This window comes from Macaca fascicularis, chromosome 5 (genome assembly GCF_037993035.2).
Source record: "Macaca fascicularis isolate 582-1 chromosome 5, T2T-MFA8v1.1".
Taxonomy (NCBI): domain Eukaryota; kingdom Metazoa; phylum Chordata; class Mammalia; order Primates; family Cercopithecidae; genus Macaca; species Macaca fascicularis.
The window spans coordinates 192,864,276-192,875,248 of record NC_088379.1 but is presented as its reverse complement, the minus strand read 5'-3'; the positions used below and the strand labels follow the sequence as shown (position 1 = coordinate 192,875,248).

Here is a 10,973-nt window from a genome sequence, read left to right as displayed (position 1 = left end):
TCCTTGGATAATTAAATTCCTCCTCTGATAAATGAGCTCACAGTTCTTCGTATCTCTCCTTCAATGCCTTAGTGTTGGAATTTGCCTCTTGGATTAAACCGTAACTCCCTTATGTCAGTACTTTTCATACCACTGACCACGACCCACTGGAAGAAACAGTTTGACATGACATGGGACATGCAGCTGATGAAACACTCTTAGCTTTGCTGCAGAAAAAGTGCCCTGAATCTTTTTTTGTTTGTTTTGAGGTGGAGTCTCACTCTGTTGCCAAAGCTGAGTGCAGTGGGGCAAACTCAGCTCACCGCAACCTCCACCTGCTGCTCAAAGGATTCTCCTGCTTCCTCCTCATGAGTAGCGGGGGATTACAGGCACGAGCCACCATGCCCAGCTAATTTTTTAATATTTTTAGTAGAGGCAGGATTTCACTATGTTGGCCAGGCTGGTCTCAAACTCCTGACCTCAAATGACCTGCCCGCCTCAGCATCCCAAAGAGCTGAGATTACAGGTGTGAACCATCACGCCTGGCCCAAATCTCTTATATTTTTTTTAGTACTGGTCATGATTAATTCAACTGACATAGCAACCTGTAGTCTACAAAAAGTGACCCAAGGGGAGGGGACCGTGTGTGTGTGTGTTTTGGGGTATTTTTTTTTTTCTCCACACGTTGCATTCTAACATTTCTGTGCATACATATGGAGACTGGCATCAAATAGATGCTGGATAAACAAAAGGCTGGATGAGAATTTCAACTATCCATGTGTGTGCTATGTGTTGGATTTCCTTTGAAGAAGGATTTATCTCCTTACAGTGGAAAGCCACAGGTAACGATCTGTAAGTACCTGGTATTAGCCTCGGTAATACTGAGAGGGGGTACACCACTAACTTCATGGAAAGACCTTCAACCACACGATGACACAATTAACTACCAGTAGTCAAACATGAAAACTCTCAAGAATGAGTAAGAAGTGGAGAAAAACAAAATGCAAGAATCTGTCGATACCTGCAGGAGGCTTCTCTATAGAAGATGCTCATGCAGAATCTGGCCAAAAAAAAAACAGAAACCACGCTCGCTTCAGCAGCACATATACTAAAATTGGAACAAGACAGAGATTAGCACGGCCCCTGCATGAGGATGACACCCAAAGTCGTGAAGCATTCCACATTTTCTTAAAATACGAAAATTCTTAAAATAAAAATGTAAAAATACTGAAACTAGTAGCAATTTGTGCTCATTTCATCGAAGATGTGAAGACATTTAGTTCATTGTCTTATGTGAACAGGTATAGACATAAGCAAGGTGAATTTTTGGAAAATGAATACTTTGTATCTTCTAAAGAACTTTGGTTCAGGGAGAGGGTTGCACCCTTGTAGGGGAGAGGTAACATTTATTACTTTCTCATGAAAAAATCCTCACCGAGTATATTTTCTTTCTAGGTTAAATTCTGTGTCAAAGCTATTCTAGGTTTGTGTTGAAGCTATCATTTTGGTCTAATAAAATAATTTTGTGTTAGAACAGAATTCTTGATTTGTTTTCTTTTTTTTTTTTTTGTTTTTTGTTTTTTTTTTGAGACAGAGTCTCGCTCTGTGGCCCAGGCTGGAGTGAGCGGCGCCATCTTGGCTCACTGCAAGCTCCGCCTCCCGGGTTAACGCCATTCTCCTGCCTCAGCCTCCCGAGTAGCTGGGACCACAGGCCCCGCCACCTCGCCCGGCTAGTTTTTTTGTATTTTTTAGTAGAGACGGGGTTTCACTGTGTCAGCCAGGATGGCCTCGATCTCCTGACCTCGTGATCCGCCCGTCTCGGCCTCCCAAAGTGCTGGGATTACAGGCTTGAGCCACCGCGCCCGGCCTTTTTTTTTTTTTTTTAGATGCAATCTCACTCTGTTGCCCAGGCTGGAGTGCAGTGGCACTGTCTCGGCTCACTGCAACCTCCACCTCCCAGGTTCAAGCAATTCTCCTGCCTCAGTCTTCCGAATAGCTGGGATTACAGGCACCCACCACCATGCCCAGCTAATTTTTGTATTTTTAGTAGAGACGGGGTTTCGCCATATGGACCAGGTTGGTCTCGAACTCCTCACCTCAGGTGATCTACCCGCCTCGGCCTCCCAAAATGCTGGATTACAGGCGTGAGCCACCGCGCCTGGCTTGATTTGTTTTCTGAATCCAACATAAGAGGTAGGCGTTCTTGAAGAATCCACTTCTAATCCTCTTTCTTTCTCTCCTTAGTCACCGAGCAGCAGTTCAGTGGAGGGTCTGTGTCAGTTGTCTATTGCATTGTAACAGGTGACCACAAACTTAGCATCTGAAAACAACACCCGTGGATGAGCTTGCAGTTGTGCAAGCCAGAAATCCAGCATCCCATGACTGGGCTCTCTGCTCAGGGTCTCGTAGGTCGGACAGCATATATTCTCAAGTTTGGGGTCTGCTTCCAAGTTCATTTACATTGTTGACAGAACTCAGTTCCTTAAAGTTATGGGAGTGGATGAAGACCCCATTTTCTTGCTGACTGTCAATGAGAGTTGCTGTCAGAGGCCACCGTCTGCCACTGTCAGATCCATGCCGTGCGTCTCTCCAGAATCCTTCTCCCAAGCCACCAATCCCTCACATGGCGTCTCCCACACCACAAAAGCCCAGGCTTTGTTCGGGGCTCACATGAGTAGGTCAGGCCTACCCAGGGCAACCTCCCTACCTTACGGTCAATTGATTTGACCTTAATTACATCTGCAAAATCCCTCACAGCAGCAAGCAGAAAAAAATTTTTTTTTCAGATGTAGTCTCACTCTGTCACTTTGTTGCCCGGGCTGGAGTGCAGTGGTGCAATCTCAGCTCACTGCAACCTCCGCCTCCTTCCAGGTTCAAGCGATTCTCCTGCCTCAGCCTCCTGAGTAGCTGGGATTATAGGCACCTACCACGCCCAGCTAATTTTTGGATGTTTAGTAGAGACGGGGTTTCACCATGTTGGCCAGGATGGTCTTGATCTCTTGACCTTGTGATCACCCGCCTCAGCCTCCCAGAGTGCTGGGATTACAGGCATGAGCCACCGCTCCTGGCCAGCACCCAGATGAATGTGTGTTTGAAAAACTGGGGGAAGGTGTATGTGTACTGGGGGGTGAGAATCTTGGGGGACATTCTCATAATTCTGCCCACCACAGTGCCTCTTCTCTATCTGCCTGTATCTAAGGGATGGCTTACTTACTGAAGGCATCCGATGAGAGAAAGCAGTAAGGAAAACAAATTCTTTTCTTGGCATTACCTAAACAGAGTAACTCCATCGTTGTTGACAGGCACCATATTCCGAGATGATGAACATCCCCAAGGTGGTCTTGAGAAGGCCTGAGCGTGCAGCAAGATGGTAAGAACGGAAGAGGGAGTTTTCAGGCGAAGCCGGCCGTGGCGCAGGTGAGCTGGCCTGATTCACGGCTGTTCTATCACTGTACTGCTCCTCCAAGCTTAGAGCAGTCAAGAGAAAAGACCAAGGCTTACTCATACAGGGTTAAAATCCAATGAACCTGTCCCTGGCACACGGGACTTAGGTAGAAATATCGGTTTCCTTCTATCCTCTCTCTTTGCAGGAACTATCAGTTTCGAGAAAACGCTTTTGGTCCGCAGGTTATAAATTGCCGCTCTTCATTATTAAAGCCACAGAGTCTAGAAGGCAGAGACAGTCTGAGTCCTTCTCCAGGATTAACACTGCTCCTTCCATAGCTTTATCTCCTGTCCCTCAGCTACCTCCCCTCGCCACCACTGCCAGAAAAGCTCAGAATGATCCCATCAGTTATCCCAAACTCAGATAAATCCCATGCTCAGCCGTCCGTGTCAGGTCTTCCAGACCTTAGCTTTAGACAGTCAGTGTATCCCGTGTACTAGCTTGAGCTATGAGTGACATTAAAAAGCAAAGTAATGGTGGCTTAAAGAGGATGGAAGTTTATTTTCCTCGTGTAATATCCGGTAGGCAGAATGAATTCAGGGACCCCCACTCTTGTTTCTTTGACACATACAGCCTCCATCCTACAGGATATCTGATGACCCAGTTTCTATCATTATGTTTACATTGAAGTTCAAGGGGAGAAGGGTACACTCTCTCTCTTTAAGACTCTACAAAGTGACCAGGCATGGTGGCTCACGCCTGTAATTCCAGCACTCTGGGAGGCTGAGGCAGGCGGATTCCTGAGGTTACGAGTTCGAGAACAGCCTGGCCAACATGGTGAAACCCTGTCTCTACTAAAAATGTAAAAATTAGCCTGACGTGGTGGTGGATGCCTGTAATCCCAGCTACTTGGAAGGCTGAGGCAGGAGAAGCGCACCACCATGCCCAGCATATTTTGTACTTTTAGGAGAGCTGGGGTTTCTCCATATAGGTTTCTCCATATCATCTCAGGTGATCCGCCCGCCTCAGCCTCCCAAAATGCTGGGATTTCAGGCATGAGCCACCGTGCCTGGCTGTTTCCATTTTTTTATTTCTTTTTTTTTAAATTTTATTTATTTATTTATTTTTGAGACAGAGTCTTGCTCTGTCGTCCAGGCTGGAGTGAGTGGAGCGATCTCAGCTCACTGCAACTTCTGCCTCTCGGGTTCAAGCGATTCTCCTTCCTCAGCCTCCTGAGTAGCTGGGATTACAGGCGCCTACTGAAACTGGGCCTCATAAAACTTAGAAACTAGGCCTCATATAGAAAAAATTAACACCAGGTGGCTCTGGATAGGGTCCCACCCTGCCTCGATAAGGACCCACCCTGATAGGGTCCCACCCTGCCAATTCTGGGAAACAACCTCATGAGGTCCCACCCTGCCAATTCTGGGGGTCCCACCCTGCCTCGAAGTTCTCGGAATCAACAACTCCAGGAAAAAACCTCATAAGGTCCTGCTCTAACCAATTAGCATAAGACACCTTGCTCAGGCCATAGCTAGACCCAATCATTTTGCGCCTTAAGCTTTGTTTGAATTTCGCGCCATAAGCTGTGTTTGAACTTGTGTTTGCCTATATAAACAGCCTGTAACAAGCAGTCGGGGTCCCAGGGCCAACTTAGAGCTTGGGACCCTAGCGCGCTAGTAATAAATAACTCTCTGCTGTGAATCTCGTGTCGGTGGTCCTTCGCGGCGGCCCCTGCCCAGGAGGGAATCGACAGTTCGGTTCCAACACTACCACCATGTCCAGCTGATTTTTTGTATTTTTAGTAGAGACAGGGTTTCACTATGTTGGCCAGGCTGGTCTCGAACTCCTGAGCTCAGGCAATCCGCCTGCCTCGGCCTCCCAAAGTGCTGGGATTACAGGCGTGAGCCACCGTGCCCAGCTTCCATTTTCTTTATAAAAGATACTTTATGACTAAGAAGCATTCCATAGTTTATATCCTACCTGGTTAAATGTAAATGTTCATTACTCAGGGTGGCCCTGACGTTTTCTGTCTCTGTGCTGCTTCCACCCTAGCAAACCACTCCCTTTTTCTACTTAGCATTCTCTTTAACCACTTTAACAGGAGAGGCCAAAAAGCAGTGTCTCTCCAGGATTGCACCGACAATACTGATCAACGGATCCATGCTAAGCTGTTGCAGCCAGGAAATGGAGTGCAAAGTTTAGTAAAAGGACTGAGCATGCTAAGGAAATACTCTTGTTTACATCACTACTAAGGCTACTATTTGTTGGGAACAGGCCCCCCCAAAATCTGGCCATAAACTGGCCCCAAAACTGGCCATAAACAAAATCTCCACACCACTGTGACATGTTCATAATGGCCATAACGCCCACGCTGGAAGGTTGTGGGTTTACTGGAATGAGGGCAAGGAACACCTGGCCCGCCCAGGGCGGAAAACACGCTCAAAGGCATTCTTAAATCACAAACAATAGCATGAACAATCTGGGCCTTAAGGACATGCTCCTGCTGCAGTTAACTAGCCCAACCCATCCCTTTATTTCGGCCCCTCCCTTTGTTTCCCATAAGGGATACTTTTAGTTAATCTAATATGTATAGAAACAATGCCAAGACTGGCTTGCTGTTAATAAATACGTGGGTAAATCTCTGTTCGGGGCTCTCAGCTCTGAAGGCTGTGAGACCCCTGATTCCCCACTTCACACCTCTGTATTTCTGTGTGTGTGTCTTTAATTCCTCTAGCCCGCTGGGTTAGGGTCTCCAGACCGAGCTGGTCTCGGCACTTTTGAAGGTGGATTTGGGGAAGGATTTCCTGCATCATACTTTGAAAGAAGATGGATAGTACTGATTTATTGATTTATTTTGTCTCTCAGCCATCTTTCCTCATTCATTCCAATCAGACTATGAAACTCTGTTCACAGTTGTACAACACTGCTGTGTACCAAATTGAGTAGGTTGAATAAATTAAATCAACTGCATTAAGTTCTGCAAGACAACACCAGGTTTTGTAAAAATATTTTGATGACATAAAATTATCTTTTCTTTTTTTTTTTTTTTGGAGACGGAGTCTTGCTCTGTCGCCCAGGCTGGGGTGCAGTGGCCGGATCTCAGCTCACTGCAAGCTCCACCTCCCGGGTTCACGCCATTCTCCTGCCTCAGCCTCCTGAGTAGCTGGGACTACAGGCGCCCGCCACCTCGCCCGGCTAGTTTTTTGTATTTTTTAGTAGAGACGGGGTTTCACCGTGTTAGCCAGGATGGTCTCGATCTCCTGACCTCGTGATCCACCCGTCTCGGCCTCCCAAAGTGCTGGGATTACAGGCTTGAGCCACCGCGCCCGGCCAAAAATTATCTTTTCTTTTCTTTGGAGGCAGAATCTTGCTCTGTCCCCTAGGCTGGAGTGCAGTGGCTCAATCTTGGCTCACTGCAACCTCTGTCTTCCGGGTTCAAGCTATTCTCCTGCCTCAGCCTCCTGAGTAGCTGGGACTACAGGCGCCGCCACCACATCCGACTAAGTTTTTGTGTTTTTAGTAGAGACAGATTTCCACCATGTTGACCGGGTTTGTCTTGAACTCCTGACCTCAGGAGATCTGCCCACCTTGGCCTCCCAAAGTGCTGGAATTACAGGTATGAGCCACCATGCTTGGCCAGATTTTCTGTTTGAACTAATATTGCTGGCACAATAACCTCTGGTCAAATTTATTTATAAAGCAGCTTTTTTCTCTGAGATCCAATCCCTTACAACATTTGATGCCAGTTGTTTTAAACAGGTCCAGGTCCTGAAGGGTATCCAAATTACCATATAACTTTAAAGTGTGGAGCAAGCTTTTTGACTCCTTGTTTCATGAGAGGGTAAAGATGCATATCCTCTAATGATAGTGAGCAGCATGTAGATTTTAGTATCTTTTTAAATTTTTATTACTTATTTATTTTAGAGACAGGGTATCGCTCTGTCACCCAGGCTGGAGTGCAGTGGCACAAGCATAGCTCACTGCAGCCTCGACCTCTCTGGCTTGAGATCCTCCTGCCTCAGCCTCCCAAGTAGCTGGAACTACAAGTGGGCACCACCATGCCCAGCAATTTTAATATCTTGATGATGCAGCTTTATTATTGAAATTGACTACAATGGAATAGAAAAAAAAAATCTTCTTAAAAATTTATACCAGTGGCCGGGCGCAGTGGCTCATGCCTGTAATCCCAGAACTTTGGGAGGCTGAGGCAGGCAGATCATGAGGTCAGGAGATCGAGACCATCCTGGCCAATATGGTGAAACTCCGTGTCTATTAAAAATACAAAAATTAGCTGGGCATCGTGACGTGCACCTGTAGTCTCAGCTACTTGGGAGGCTGAGGCAGGAGAACCACTTGAACCCAGGAGGCGGAGGCTGCAGTGAGCCGAGATCGCGCCACTGCACTCCAGGCTGGGGGGACAGAGCGAGACTCCGTCTCAAAAAATAAAAAAAAAATCTATACCAGTGGTCTAAAAGTTTTCAGATAAACAGTACGTTAACAAAAGCTGAATATATGCCTTGATATCAATTATACAGTTTACCACATTATTTATATATATATATAAAACTAAACAAAAGAAACTGAAAAGGGCATCAAAGAGCTCTTTATTTCCCACATGCCAATAATTCACCTGTGCCACCTCCGTCACCACCGGCTGCACTCTGCCTTACGGAGAGGGCCGTGCGCTTGACTTGGCTGAAAAGAACGACTCTGGGGAGGAGAGGAAGCGCGCTCATTCAGAGAGCAATTTCCATTCTCATCACCACCCTCCTCGCTCCTACGTGTGTTTCGTCCAGCCTCTCCTGATGCTCAGAGACTTGTGAAAGACGGTGATGGTGACCCACGGTGCAAGTGATGCTCAGGGCTCAGTGGATTGCTGCAGGTCGTGGCAAGTGTGTGGCCGAGCTGGAATCAGAGTCCACATCAGTCTAACTCCATCAATGAGGCATGATGCTTTCCTCAGCTTGTGAGCTTTGGTGAAAATCCGAACTTTATTTGCTCAGGATTCACTGATTTCAGCTAAAGTCAGCCCGTTCCTTTTGCTCAGGCTATTCTCTCTAGTGAAAACAGAAAGGGCTTGCCCCGGTGTTGTAATAGGTGAGGTGAAGGTGACCTCTTAATTCTGTTGGAATTGTTAGGAGGATTATCTTCCTTACAAATGAGTACAAGTAAACTGAACATGTTGGGTTAGACAAGCATGCACTGACTTACAACAACAAATGGGCAGCTGTGCTATCATGAGGTCGACCATAATGTTTGATTCTTTTTTTTTTTTTTTGAGACAGAGTCTTGCTCTGTCCAGGCTGGAGTGCAGTGGCCGGATCTCAGCTCACTGCAACCTCCGCCTCCCGGGTTCACGCCATTCTCCTACCTAAGCCTCCTGAGTAGCTGGGACTACAGGCGCCCGCCACCACTCCCAGCTAATTTTTGTATTTTTAGTAGAGATGGTGTTTCACCATGTTGGCCAGGATGGTCTCAGTCTCTTGACCTTGCGATCCACCTGCCTTGGCGTCCCAAAGTGCTGGGATTACAGGAGTGAGCCACCGCGCCTGGCCCCCATAATGTTTGAATCTTAAGCGTTTTTTTTTTTTTTTTTTTTTTTTTTTTTTGACAGAACTGTGCTCTTGTTGCCCGGGCTGGAGTGCAATGGTGCGATCTCAGCTCACTGCAACCTCCACCTCCTAGGTTCAAGTGATTCTTCTGCCTCAGCCTCCTGAGTAGTTGGGATTACAGGCACCCGCCACCACGCCGAACTAATTTTGTATTTTTAGTAGAGATGGGGTTTCTCCATGTTGGTCAGGCTGGTCTCGAACTCCGGACCTCAGGTGATCCACCCACTTCATCCTCCCAAAGTGCTGGGATTACAGGCGTGAGCCACTGCGCCTGGCCTGATTCTTAAGTTTTAATACTTTCTTAAGCAAGGAAGAAGCAGTTGAACATGACTCCTGGACCTCTTAGAGCTGCAGGAAGTAAGCCAGTGAGAGCGAAGCCCCTGCTTCTAATGGAGCAGCCTTGGAGAAAAGCAGCCAAAGAGAAGCCACACCTTCCAGATGAGTGATAACACGGGGACCACAACCAGTGCACCCCTGCCCCCCGCTGTTCCTTTCTGGAATGGGAGGACGTGGTACTCTCCTGCCGCAGAATCGGTCCAAAGTAACGAATACAGCCTTGTTTGGCACCAGCCATACTCATCCCACCTGGAAGCCAAGAGTATGCCAGCCTGGGGCCAGTGGTGAAGGGAATGTGGCTAACAAATGGGATAGTTCTGTTTTTGTCTTGTCTTGGTTTTTTGAGACCAAGTCTCGCTCTGTTGCCCAGGCTGCAGTGCAGTGGCACAATCTTGGCTCATTACAACTTCCGCCTCCTGGGTTCAAGCAATTTCCGGCTAATTTTTGTCTTTTTAGTAGAGACGAGGTTTCACCATGTTGTCCAGGCTGGTCTCGAACTCCTGACTTCAAGTGATCCACCCACCTCGGTCTCCCTAAGTGCTAGGGATACAGGTGTGAGACAGCGTGCCCGGCTGGGATACGACTGTTAAAAGTTCATGAAATGACTCATGAGAACCATGATTTACTCATTCATAATTGTGTTTGTTCTTTGACAGTGAAAAAAAAATTACATTTCTTCAGGATTTTTATTTTAATGAAAAGCTTTCCTATGAAAAATCTAACTACCTTAAAATGATCTGTGTTCCTTGTAATGTGATTACTCTAGCCCTATGAAAGCATCTCGTGATAAACTGTCATACAAATTTGAGGCATCTTTTTAATAAATTGTCAAGACATTTAGTTAACATTTAATAAGGACAAATAAGTATAATAAGGAAATATCATGAAATTTGGCACCAGATTCAAATTCCACATCTGCACCCAGTGCTCTTGGTCAATCCCTTAATTCAGTGACTTAATCACTACGTCATCTACTTTATCAGCTGTAGATATACCTCATAGGGTTGTGGGGCATGTAACAGTATATAAGAGTTTACAGCCGGGCGCGATGGCTCAAGCCTGTAATCCCAGCACTTTGGGAGGCCGAGATGGGCGGATCACGAGGTCAGGAGATCGAGACCATCCTGGCTAACACGGTGAAACCCCGTCTCTACTAAAAAATACAAAAAACTAGCCGGGCGAGGTGGCGGGCGCCTGTAGTCCCCGCTACTCGGGAGGCTGAGGCAGGAGAATGGCGGGAACCCGGGGGGTGGAACTTGCAGTGAGCTGAGATCCGGCCACTGCACTCCAGCCTGGGCGACAGAGTGAGACTCCGTCTCAAAAAAAAAAAAAAAAAAAAGAGTTTAGCACACTTTTTTGAAACGCTTTTAGAATTATCTTAAAATATTGACTCTTTTAGAATTAATAATTTAATAAATATTTGTTTAATAGTAAAACAGGCTTTAATAATAAGTATTTAAGTATTTAATACTCTAAAACAGGCTTTAAGAGACTTCAAAACCTGACAATATGCTTGATGTTTATTTTCCATTGGATTCAAAGATTACAAAGTCTTCTTGACAAAATGAGTAAGCTCAAGAGTTATGAAAGCTCAGGGGATGGTGAGAATAAATGACAGAGTATCTGACAAGTATGTGTGAGTATCTTCACAGATGTTG

The 10,973-nt window shown here is 46.3% G+C and overlaps 1 pseudogene; it reads left to right on the top strand.

Moving 5' to 3' along the window:
* The first annotated feature begins 1,067 nt into the window (after positions 1 to 1,067).
* On the top strand, positions 1,068 to 1,167 carry LOC123573724 (U6 spliceosomal RNA; annotated as a pseudogene).
* The last annotated feature ends 9,806 nt before the right edge of the window (positions 1,168 to 10,973 follow it).